A 12,940-nucleotide genomic window follows, 5' to 3' on the forward strand; every position below is an offset into this window, starting at 1 on the left:
GAAAAGTCCAGAAAGAGAAGTAGATTGGATACTAGGAAGGACCTGAGTCATATCACCTATTACAGGTGCAAGGAGTCAGGGCACTACCTCAGCAGTTGCCCAAAAAGGAAACCTCGAGACTTGCCAGAAGTAATATGTTTTCATTGTAATAGAGCAGGGCACTTTGCTAGAGGATGCCCCAAGGAGAAGGAGACTTGTGCTAGATAGTGAGTTTGCAACAAAAGAAATGGAGTAGTAGAAGTGAGAACATTTTCTTTTATATTGAGGTGTTGAGTTGAGACATGTAATGGAAAAGCGAGAGATTGTCATCAATTGAGAGTGAATAAAGTTAGCATCGTTGGTACTGATATGGATTTTATGAGTTATTACTCTATGAAGAAGGATTTTGACCATTTCTGAGGATATGAGAAATATGGTCGAGGGAAGATTTGTGCATTTTAAGGGTGGTAGTACCCTATAAGAACCCTTGACACCTGGAAAAGATAAGGATACTCCACTGAGTGGATTTCGGACAAAATGAATACGAGTTTTGTCTCGATATGTGTGATACCCCAAGAGTGTGTGGGATGAAGTTGGAGACCGTTAGTTGTTTGGACCAAATGTGATCAAGGAGTCAAAATAGAATGTTAAGTTGATTCGAGATAGACTGAAGGTAGCTCAGACCAGGCAGAAGAGTTACGCAGACTAAAAAACGCAAGGATGTAGTCCATGAGATTGGAGACAGAGCATGTCTTCGTGTGACCCCTCTGCGAGGAGTTAAACGAGTTGGAGTTAAGGGAAAGTTAGCCCCGAGATTTGTAGGACCATACCGAGTTTTAGATCGTATGGGAGAAGTGGCCAACAAGTTGGAGTCACCCGAAGGACTGTCAGGATTTCATGATGTGTCTCACGTTTCCCAGTTGAAGAAATGGCATGCAGAGATGGCCAATATTCCCTTGTAAGGACGCTTGACCCTGGAAAGGATAATGATGTTCCATGAAGTGGAGTATGGACTCCATAAGTATAAGTTTATATCTCGGTATGTGGGATATTCCACGAGGATGAAGAGATAAATTACTATTGGATATAAAGGAGGTATGATGTCAGAAATATGGATCAATGGAAGCTCCATGATGAGTCTGAGTAATCATGTCCTAGTTTGGTGCCAATAGAAGGAAGGAAGACAATACAATTGGATGGATTTTAAGTATGCTAGGAAGCTGGAAGTTGGATGTTGGAATAATGATAAGTTGCCCAGAGGATAAGTTCAAGGTTTACAAGTGATGAGATGGGCCATAACCCACAGGACCCGGGACCTGGCAAGAAGCAAGCACACTCTTGCTGGAGGAAAAATCCTGGAAGAGGATATGCCCTTATCGATATACAATCTTATAGGAGTAACGCAAAACCTGAGAGTTGTGAAGGAACGATAGATGGTTGTTTGGCTTGCAGAATCTATGGATTTATCCGAACTTGGTTCGTCGACAAGAGAAATTCTGCAATGCTTGTGAGGATGACCGAGTGTTAGAATGCGAGATTCACTAAAGCATATACAGGGTAATGATTTGGGTGCGGGATGGATTGATCACCATACCGACTTACTCTTACTATTCGCCTTGCTATATGGGATGGTAAATCTGAGTGACTTACCTATAGTAGAGAGACGACAATCAAAACCCTGTTTAAACCTTAGAATGGTATAGCAATTTTTCCCTTGTACAAGGCAGCTTTTGCCAACCGTACGTTATACGGTGAGGATCAACCCAGAACCATTTCCTGCAGGAGAAACCATAAATTGTTGACCACCATGAGATATCGATTAGTTGTTTAGTACTAGCGCCAGACCCGTCAGGTAAGAAGACACAGTCTCGGAATAACCTTACCAAGATTAAAGGACAAAAGAATTGAGGAAAAGGTTATGTCGTTACCGGAAGAGCCCAGAGAAAGGAATTATACTGAAGATCTGAGAAGACCGGCCCTGTCAAGAATAAGGATGGAGTATATGAGTATTGATGGGACCGTAACAATGTTTCTAAGGGTGGTAGCACCCGAGACCCCGGAGACGATCGATGGATTTTGAGAAGACACCGAACCTAACCTATTTCTTTCTAGCCTCTTCGAATCTCGAGGACGAGATTCATTTTAAGGGTGGTAGGTTTGTAACATCCCAAAATTCTAAATTTTGAAATGTTATAATAAATAGATAAATTTGATTGATTGTCTGAAAGTGAGTGAATTCGAAACTTTTTGAAAGTTAAATGAGAGGGAATAAAAGGACTTTCCCAAACTTTCATATTTGCTTTCTGATCTCCATGAATTCAAATTCTTTTCAAATACAAAACCCTTGAGCGAAGATGATATGACTTCTTCCATTTAAATTAAATGAAAGGGTATTTGAAAATAATTGAATTTCATTTGGAAATATTTCAATTCATAAACTTCATGCAGCTCAATGATTTTCATCAGAGAAGATAAAATGACTTCTTCAAATTATATGAAATATGAGTTGGGAGTTTCAAAAATTAAATTCAAAGTTCTTTTGAATTTACTTTCAATTTGGAGTTATTTGAGTTTTATTCAAATTATTTTTCGCCAAAAATAAAATATATGGAAATTAGGGTAACATGATCCCCTACAACAGAAAATTGGAGAGAAATAAATTTGAAATCATTTTGATATTTTTAAAATGATTTTTATTGGATATTATTAGACCAGTAGCACTCTTTGAATTATCTAAATTTTTTTGGATTTTATTTGCCATTATAAAAATGTTCACGTCGTGGAAAATATTTTTCTGAAAATTTTGATATATAACATGCCTATATAAAATTTTTATTTTATTTTTGTTATTCGGTTTTCCTTCTGTTTCTATTAAAAAACTGTGCGTGCGGCCCTTATTTATTTATCGCCTACATGCGCAGTATAGTAGCTTCTGGCGCCCTATTGTTTTTTTCTCTTAAATAGGCCACGCCCAACCAGCCTTTTCCTTTTCAGATTTTATTTTCCTTTGGCAAAAAAAAATGCACCATGTAAGCGCGCGGCCGGCCGATGGGCTTTAGGCCGTGCGAGGCGCTTAGCTCTTCTCCTCTGTTTCATTTATTTTGGTCTTATATTTAGTCCCACATTGCCTAGCCTTTGACCTCTAAGCCTCTTTTCCACCAATAAATATAGACCTATAGAGCTTCCAATAAATCATCTGATTCAAGTTAAATTAGTATTTTGGTTTGACTAGATTCTTTAAAGAAAAATATTTTTCTCCTCTCCGAAGCGACTTTTGGGAATTGTCTCCTCTCTTCGAAGTCATCTTTTCTCTGTCTTATAAAGGTATCTTTCTTTGTTTTTTTTCTTCTTATACTTCCGTAGTTTATTATTTTTTAGACTAATACGATAGAATAATTAGATTATCAATTATTCTACGTATTTATACATTAGACCCTAGCCGTAGCAATTTTTCTTCCGTAAAACAGCTTGGCCTTGATTTTTCAAATAGCCATAACTTTTCACTCGTTTATCCAAATTAGATGAAACCAGCGCCTATAGCTTCGTCTTGTTTTCACCTATGCAGTGAACCTCTCACATTGACTGTTTGAAATTTTCAAATTTCGAAATTTGTTTAGATTCATATTCAAAGTTCTTTTGAACATAACTTGAGTTCTATAACTCTGATTTAGTTGATTCTTTTTGCAAATCGAAGCTCTTGACCTAAACCTTCTGATAAGGCCAAATTCATATAATTTTGGTACTGTTAGAAATTGTTTTATGTTTGAAGAGTGATTTGCTTGGTTTTGGTGTTTTCCGATTCGTCTTCTTCGTTCTTCCCGATCTTCTGAGTGATTGCTTATGTGTGGTTACTATTGCTTGCTCCCGATAGATCGAACAGAGTGTGACGAGTAGAACTATCAAGAGTTTTGAGTGTGAATCATCTTCATCAACATTGCAGGCAAGTTCACACTTTGATTGTATCCCTTTATCACCTAGTTTTTATGCATTAGTTCCAATCCTCAAACATTGCATGGTTAAGATGTCATTAACATGTGGGTTGGGAAGTAGCTGATGAGGTAGAACCTATTACCCTGTTACATTTAAACCCTTGGGAGTTACTTACGAATTGCTTATACTGCTATGCTATGCTCGTAGACGTGGTTTGGGTGAGTGAAATCCATGACAGATGTGAGATTGTTAATTAATGGTTCAACTTAAGGTGGCAACTTAAATACACATCTGGGTGGATTGAGGCACCTGGAGTACCCAGTGTTGCCTGTATTTTTGGAAATCCCGGAGTACCCGTGTGATCTTCCTATGGACCGCCAACCAGACTCAAAGGGATCATAAGATTATTCATGCTAGAAACTTCCGTGTGCAGCCATAAGCTATTATGGGCTCTAGCATAGTTGAGTAAGTTACGTGAAGCTCTTGAAGAGGAAGATCAGCAGGTAGTGGGATGTAGGTTTGGTATGGTGTGTCCGGAGTAGAGAGTTAATGTTTCTGAAAGACTGTGTCTCGGTCATCTATTTGTCAAACACCTTGTAGTGTGAGAAATCCAACGGAGGCGATAGAGTCTTGTGGGGAAAAGTGCCCAAACCTCTGCAGAGTGTACAAACTAATCATGGTTAGCCGTGTCCCCGGTTATGGACAATCTTGAGTATCTGGTCCTTGGATTATCCTGATGGTCTCATCACGTTACTTAAATAATTTATTGGGTTAATGATTATTATTTTGGGATTGAGTTGGAGGAACATTATCAATATTTTCAACCAACTTTGTAGTTAAATAAAATATATTCCGTTGCAGTAGGGAAAAATTGGCTTTACGCAAAAACATTATAACCATAGAGCTTTTCCACCAGCCATATATGCATGTAGTGATAGCTATTATTCATTACTATCCTATGGTGTGAATTTGCCAGTACATTCAATGTACCGACCCTCTATGGCTGCAACATCTCATGTTGCAGGACTTCTTACGACGAGTAAGTGATACGTTAGGGTTACGATTTCTACACACAACTTTGCCGTTGGTGTTGATGGGAATCCACAACCTTGTTTTTACTTCCGCTATTTGGATTGAGGTAATAGTATTAACGTTACTTTATACATGTGATTTACCTTTGTTAGAAATCTTCAAGTACTGTGTGTGTCAGCATACCGATCCAGGAATGACACTTAAGCACAGAGACTTGACCGTCTAAGGTCGGGTCGCTACAAGTGGTCAAGCCTATGCGGAAATGGTGGCGGTGGTTGATGAAGAAGCAACCGTGCCTAAGTAGCCTAGACACCTTAGGAGACTCAAATCACTCCTCAGGCAAACACTAATGCGATGGGGATCAATATTGGTTAGGTTGCAGAAGTCGGTGGTGGAGTAGTGGATGATGTGGTGGAAGCCCTAGGCAAAGATGCCAAAAATGTCAAAATTTGATGGAGTCAAAAAATATTGTTGGTATTTTTGTTGTAAGGGGGATGTCAAGAGCTTTTCAATGAGCTAAAGAATGTGAAAATCGGACTCCGGATTAATTAGTTATGGACAAAACAAAAATCAGCTGAAAAGGGAATGTACAGGTTACGGACGTCCGAAGATGGTCGGACGACCGGCGGCCGGACGTCCGGGTGGGCTCGGAAGTCCATAAATTGGGCTCGGGTTAGCGGTTCCGGATGTTCGGAAAAGGTCGGACATCCTGTCGTTCCAGGGGCTCTAGACGTCCGTGAAAGGTCGGTCATCCGGTGGGTCAGGGTCAATGCGGGATTTGAGATCCGAGGCGTGATTTTGGGCAGAAAATGGAGATTTTCTGGTCAAAATTGACGAGATTTCATGGGTGAAAGCTGGGGAAACTTGGGGAGATGCTAGATCCACTTGAAACCAAGCAAATCTATGGATCAAATCCAACAAAACTTAGTCAAACTAACAAATCACAAAAAAAAATTGGGGCTATTTTTGGTGGGGATTTTCAAAATTAGGGAAGAACACAACAAAATCAAGCTAGAAAACGAAGAGGGGACGCCCCGAAATTGTGATCAACGTGGCTCATGATACCAAGATGATGTAGGGTGGGAACTCCATAGGCCAATCTTTCACGAAAGGAGCGGATCCCGCGATGAACACGAAGAACACGAGGAGGGAAACGAGGGGAAAATCACAAGGGGAACACAAGAGAACACTCAAACCAAAAAGTATGATCACACATGCGCTAGATCCATGAACACAAAGGGAGATACAAGATCCAAAGTCAACAACGGACGATACAAAATGTAACCGGTCTTCTCCGTGAGGAGGTCTTGATGGGGCCGCCCAAGAGGGGGTCTTGATGATCTTCTCCGCAAGGAGGTCTTGAATCCAAAGGGATCTTCTCCAAAGAGGCCGCGGTCTCTCTCGAGGAGTAGATCCGATGTGGATGAGCAATGCTCTATCTCTCAAATGAGCTAAACCAATGCTAACCCTCAAATGGTGGAGGTGGAGGAGTATATATAGTCTAGGGCCACGAAGGGGTAAGTGAGGATGAAGGGATACATGGGCCCAGCCCGATACACAGTGAACAGACAGGCGTCGGACGTCCGGTGGGTACCGGACGTCCGGTGGCTCACGAGGGTCCGGTCGTCCGGCACTTGTTGGACATCCGGCGTTTTCGCTCGGTTGACATGGCGCCGGATTTCAGGAGACGGTCAGATGTCCGGTCGCTGGAGTGTGTCAGACGTCCGAGACTTGTCGGACGTCCGCTTGTTTGGCTCGGGTGCGGGATCGCCGGTTGTCCGGTCTGGGCCGATCGTCTGGTGGGTCTTCAGGCGTCGGACGTCTGGTCCCGACCGGTTGTCCGGTGGCTGGAGCTTCTTCCATAGCTCTTCTTCTTGTTCCTCGTGCTTGGTGTCCTCGCCTTCTTGTCCATGGGCTTCCTCTTGGTTCCTGGTCATGCATTGCACACATGTTTGAGGTAGTAGCCATGGCTCACATATGGAAAGTGATGGTTCGAAGAGCTGCGTGTTCACCTTGTGTCCAATGGTGTATAGATGAGGTCTCGTCTTATGTTCTCTTAGGGCTTGGAGAGTAGTCGGAGTGTACTTGGGGATGATGGTGGGATGCTCCGCATCACAAGAGCACACCTTCCGGGCCTGCGCAGAGCTCTTCTTCTTCCATGGCATCAATAGGGCACACAAGTGATATTATTTGTCGTCGTTGTGAGGGAAGAGGACATTTTGCGAGAGAATGCAAATCTTAGCATGTGATGATTGCTACTGAGGATGGTGGGTATGAGTCCGCTAGTGACTATGATGACTAGACTATGGCTCTTATTACACATGAAGAACACGGTGGAGATGATTCTGATCATGAGACGCAATACATGGCTGCTGAAGCTGCTGACAGGTATGAATGTTTAGTTGCTCAACATGTTTTGAGTGTGAAGGTTACACAAGCTGAGCAAAACCAGAGGCATAATTTGTTCCGTACAAAGGGAGTTGTGAAGGAACGTTCTGTTCGCGTTATCATAGATGGAGGGAGCTGCAATAACTTGGCTAGCATGGAGATGGTGGAGAAGCTATCTCTAACCACAAGACCACATCCACATCCTTACTACATCCAATGGTTCAACAACAACGACAAGGTTAAATTAACACGTATTGTTCGTGTGCATTTTAGTATCTCTACATATGCTGATTATGTGGATTGTGATGTGCTACCTATGCAAGCATGTTCCTTATTACTTGGTAGACCATGGCAATTTGATAAAAATTCTATACACCATGGTAGAAACAATCAGTATACTCTTGTTCATAAGGATAAAAATATTACTTTGCTTCCTATGACTCCCGATTCCATTTTGAAAGATGATATTAATAGAGCTAATAAAGCAAAACAGTAGAAAATTAAGAGTGAAAATCAGATTGTGGCAAAAGAATTTGAGCAACAAATGAACCCTAATAGTAAACCATCTAGTGTTGCTTCTGAAATTAAATTGAAAAGTGCATGTTTACTTGCCACCAAATCTGATATTGAAGATCTAGATTTTAGCAAATCTGTTTGCTATGCTTTTGTGTGCAAAGAGGCATTATTTTCATTCGAGGACGTGCCTTCCTCTTTGCGTCCTGCTGTCACTAACATTTTGCAGGAGTTCGCTGACGTCTTTCCACAAGACGTGCCATCGGGATTACCACCTATTCTAGGGATTGAGCATAAAATTGACTTAATTCCCGGTGCATCATTACCCAACCGTGCACCATACCATACCAATCCAGAGGAGACAAAGGAGATTATGCGTCAAGTACAAGAACTGCTCGACAAAGGTTATAATGCGAATCCCTTAGTCCTTGTCTTGTTCCTAGCATTTTAGTGCCGAAAAAGGATGGTACATCGCGTATGTGCGTTGATTGTAGAGGCATTAATAATATTACTATTCGTTATCGTCATCCTATTCCTAGATTAGATGATATCCTTGATGAATTGAGTGGCTCTACAATATTCTCCAAAGTTGATTTGCGTAGTGGATACCATCAAATTCGTATGAAACTGGGAGATGAATGGAAAACAGCATTTAAAACTAAGTTTGGATTATATGAGTGGTTAGTCATGCCTTTTGGGTTAACGAATGCACCTAGTAATTTCATGAGGCTAATGAACGAAGTTTTACGTGCTTTCATGGGACGATTTGTGGTAGTTTATTTTGATGACATATTGATTTATACCAAATCTTTGGAGGAACATTTGGAGCATTTACGTGATGTTTTTGTTGCTCTACGTGATGCACATTTGTTTGGTAACCTTGGAAAGTGCACCTTTTGCATCGACCGGGTATCTTTTCTTGGCTATGTTGTTACTCCCCAAGGAATTGAAGTTGATAAAGCCAAGATTGAAGCTATTGAGAGTTGGTCGCAGCCCAAAATGGTCACACAAGTGAGGAGTTTCCTTGGCCTTGCTGGTTTTTATAGGCATTTTGTGAGAGATTTCAGCACCATTGTTGCACCTCTCAACGAGCTTACAAAGAAGGATGTGCCTTTTGTTTGGGATACCGCACAGGAAGAAGCCTTCACGGTATTGAAAGATAAGTTGACACATGCTCCTTTACTCCAACTTCCTGATTTTAATAAGACTTTTGAGCTTGAATGTGATGCTAGTGGAATTGGATTAGGAGGTGTGTTATTACAAGATGGCAAACCTGTCGCATACTTTTCTGAAAAATTGAGTGGGCCTAGTCTGAACTATTCTACTTATGATAAAGAATTATATGCTCTTATTCGGACCTTAGAAACATGGCAACATTATTTATGGCCAAAGGAATTTGTTATACATTCTAATCATGAATCCTTGAAACACATTAAAAGTCAAGCAAAATTGAACCGTAGACATGCTAAATGGGTTGAATTCATTGAGACTTTCCCTTATGTCATTAAACACAAGAAGGGTAAAGAAAATGTTATTGCTGATGCATTGTCTTGTCGTTATACTATGCTTTCACAACCTGACTTCAAAATATTTGGTATGGAGACCATCAAAGATCAATATGTGCATGATGCTGGATTTAAAGATGTATTGCAGAATTGCAAGGAAGGGAGAACTTGCAACAAGTTCATTCTTAACATTCAATTTGTGTTTCATGCTAACAAGCTATGCATTCCAGCTGGCTCCGTTCATCTTCTGTTGTTGCAGGAGGCGCATGGAGGAGGATTAATGGGACACTTTGGCGTCAAGAAGACGGAGGATATACTTGCTACACATTTCTTTTGGCCAAAGATGAGACGGGATGTTGAGCGTTTTGTTGCTCGCTGCACTACATGTCAAAAAGCTAAGTCACGACTCAATCCTCATGGTTTATATATGCCTTTGCCTGTACCTAGTGTTCCTTGGGAGGATATATCTATGGACTTTGTTTTAGGTTTACCTCGAACAAAGAAGGGGAGGGATAGCATATTTGTTGTCGTGGATAGATTTTCGAAAATTGCACACTTTATACCATGTCATAAAAGCGATGATGCTGTTAATGTTGCTGATTTGTTCTTTTGTGAAATTATTCGCTTGCATGGTGTGCCAAATACTATTGTTTCAGATCGTGATACTAAATTTCTTTGCCACTTTTGGAGATTTTTATGGGCTAAGTTGGGGACTAAACTGCTTTTTAGTACTGCTTGTCACCCCCAAACTGATGGATAAACTGAAGTAATCAATTGAACATTGTCTACTATGCTTAGGGCTGTTTTGAAGAATAATAAGAAAATGTGGAAAGAATGCTTGCCTCATATTGAATTTGCTTATAATCGTGCATTGCATTCTACTACTAAGATGTGCCCTTTTGAAATTGTGTATGGTTTCCTTCCTCGTGCACCTATTGATTTGTTGCCTCTAAAATCCTCGGAGAAGGTTAATTTTAATGCTAAAGAACGTGCTGAATTGATTTTAAAAATGCATGAGTTAACTAAGGAAAACATTGAGCGTATGAATGCTAAATACAAACATGCTAGAGATAATGGTAGAAAACATGTTGTGTTTGCACCTGGAGATCTTGTTTGGTTACATTTGTGTAAGGATAGATTTCCTAATTTGTGCAAATCAAAGCTAATGCCATGCGCTGATGGTCCTTTTAAGGTGTTAGAGAAAATAAATGATAATGCATATAAACTTGAGCTGCCTGCAAATTTTGGGGTTAGTCCCACTTTTAACATTGCAGATTTGAAGCCTTATTTGGGTGAGGAAGATGATCTTCTATCGAGGACGACTTCATTTCAAGAAGGGGATGATGATGAGGACATCAATACCATTGTTACGCCCACAGCCCTGCTACTATACATACTGGACCAATTACTAGAGCTCGCGCACGCCAATTAAATTATCAGTTACTTTTGTTTCTTGGTAATGATTCTAATGTTCATGAGAATATGATGCTGCCTAAATTGGATACATTTGTTTTGCTTACAAATGAAGGGCCTCGCATGGATAAGAGGGATGAACATTGGAGCAAGACCAAGCATGGAGATGATGGCATGCGCAAGGGGATCCAGAATGGAGTTACAAGTGATGATTTCAGGACTTTGAAGCCACCATAAGGAGTGCATGAAGCCTTGGACGAAATATACAAGATGCCACTTCATAAATTCTGTCTAGAGGCTATTCTAGGTGCTGCGTCACCTTATTATTGGGCCAGGCCCATGTATTTTCAAAATACTTAAGTATAGGCTATTTTTAGAGTCCGTATGTGTGGGGAAACAAGATTTAGGGTTGGTTTCGGACCCCTCCTCCAAGGGCCACGAAATTCCCCCCTCTTCCTCCATATATACAGCCATTAGAGCGTCATTTAGACTTTGGGATTTTTTTAGTTAAAAGTTAGCCATTGTGTCGGTGTACTAGAATAGGGGTACCCTATTACCCCGAACTTGTGCACGGGCAGTTGCAGCACCCCGCGGCAAGGCTTGCCGGGCGAACGCCAAGATCCTCCGTGGTTCCCTTGGAGCCATTCAAGAACAAAGTATTTAAGCTCAGGAGACAAGTCCCCGGCAAGAGGAGCTTGCCGGGAAGGCCAACCAAGGCACTCCAAGGAACTTGCCGCGACGCGTACGCGCTCCGGCAAGGAAACAAGGCCCCGGCAAGAGGAGCTTGTCGGGAGGACCAACCAAGGTACCTCGAGGCCCAGTGAGCGACAAGCTTCCGGACCCGACAAGATAACAGCAGCGGCAAGGCGCTTGCCGCGGCAGGCGGCCACTCTGTGCCCACGCTCCAGCGCATCCACCAACATGTCGCCCTGGGGGCCTCTCCAGGCGCGCGTGGCGGGAGGCTGTGCAGCCAGCGGTGCGCAGTGGCATGCGAAGCTGACAAGATCGCCATCGTGGCGTACGGTGGAGCCCCTAACGGTCCTTTTCTGCACTGTTTGGGCGACTTAGACGGGCATTTAATGCCCTTGTCCCCTGCCGTCAGGGTTAGGTAGGGTGCACTGTACAAGTAACTGTACCAACCACCTCACTTTTTACATTTGTACCCTTCTCTGCGTTGCCACCTGTCGGTGACCCCTTTAGCGTATAAAAGGAGGCCCATGTGCAACGTAGAGGGGGTTCGGTTCGAAGGATCGACTGGTTCGGAACCCAGAAAAACACTACGCTCTCTCTCTCTGGAGCAAGAACACAAGATAATCAAACAAGCAGCAGTAGGAGTGTTATCTCTCTGGAGAGCTCCAAAGCTGGGTAAACTGCTCGTGTGCTTCACCTCGATCTGCTCTTCGTGCGATCTCCGCCCCCCGCCGAACCGAAAGGGGCTCGGTCCATCGGCCCCATAGGTGTTCGTGGATCAGTTTCCTCGACATCTTTGGCGCGCCAAGTAGGGGGCGTCGAGATTGTGTGAACCTGATCCAGCGTTCACACGAGCTAGATCTTCATTCCCTTCATCAACATGCCACCGAAGAAGTAGACTTCGGCGGCAGCCGCTCCATCCACGTCACTTCCGCCACCGTTGGAGCAAACGGGTGGTGGAATGGACGCCGGCGGAAGAATGGACGTCGATGAGGAAGCTTATGATGCTGCCAGGTCCAAGGACAAGCCTGCGCAAACCTCGGCGACTGTACATGTTCCGCGCCACTCTCAGGAGGCGCAAGACCAACAACGTCATGGCACTTGCGGTGCCATACGCATGATAGGCCAAGACCAAGCTGGTGGATCTCGGGGCGCTCAAGACCAGCCTGCACGCCAGCATGCTGGCACGAGCGGGGCACGGTCGCCTGGACGGGATACTGCTCCTTCTAACATAGTTAGAAGTCCGAGCACGTCCCGCTCCTTGCGCCGTCCGCCACTGCCACCCACCACTCTAGCAGAAGCTTTGGCGCGAGCTCAACTGCTCCTAGATTACCCTCCGACATCGGACAAGATCGACGAATGGAGGGCCACCATTCAGAGTCTCATCGGCTACGCCAACGGCAACACTCCACGGCGGCCGAGTGCGTCGTCACCACGGCAGGGTTACCGGGCGCGAGCCGGTGGCGACGAAACGGGTGGAGGTGCAACTA

Source organism: Triticum aestivum, chromosome 4A (assembly GCF_018294505.1).
Source record: "Triticum aestivum cultivar Chinese Spring chromosome 4A, IWGSC CS RefSeq v2.1, whole genome shotgun sequence".
Classification (NCBI taxonomy): Eukaryota; Viridiplantae; Streptophyta; class Magnoliopsida; order Poales; family Poaceae; genus Triticum; species Triticum aestivum.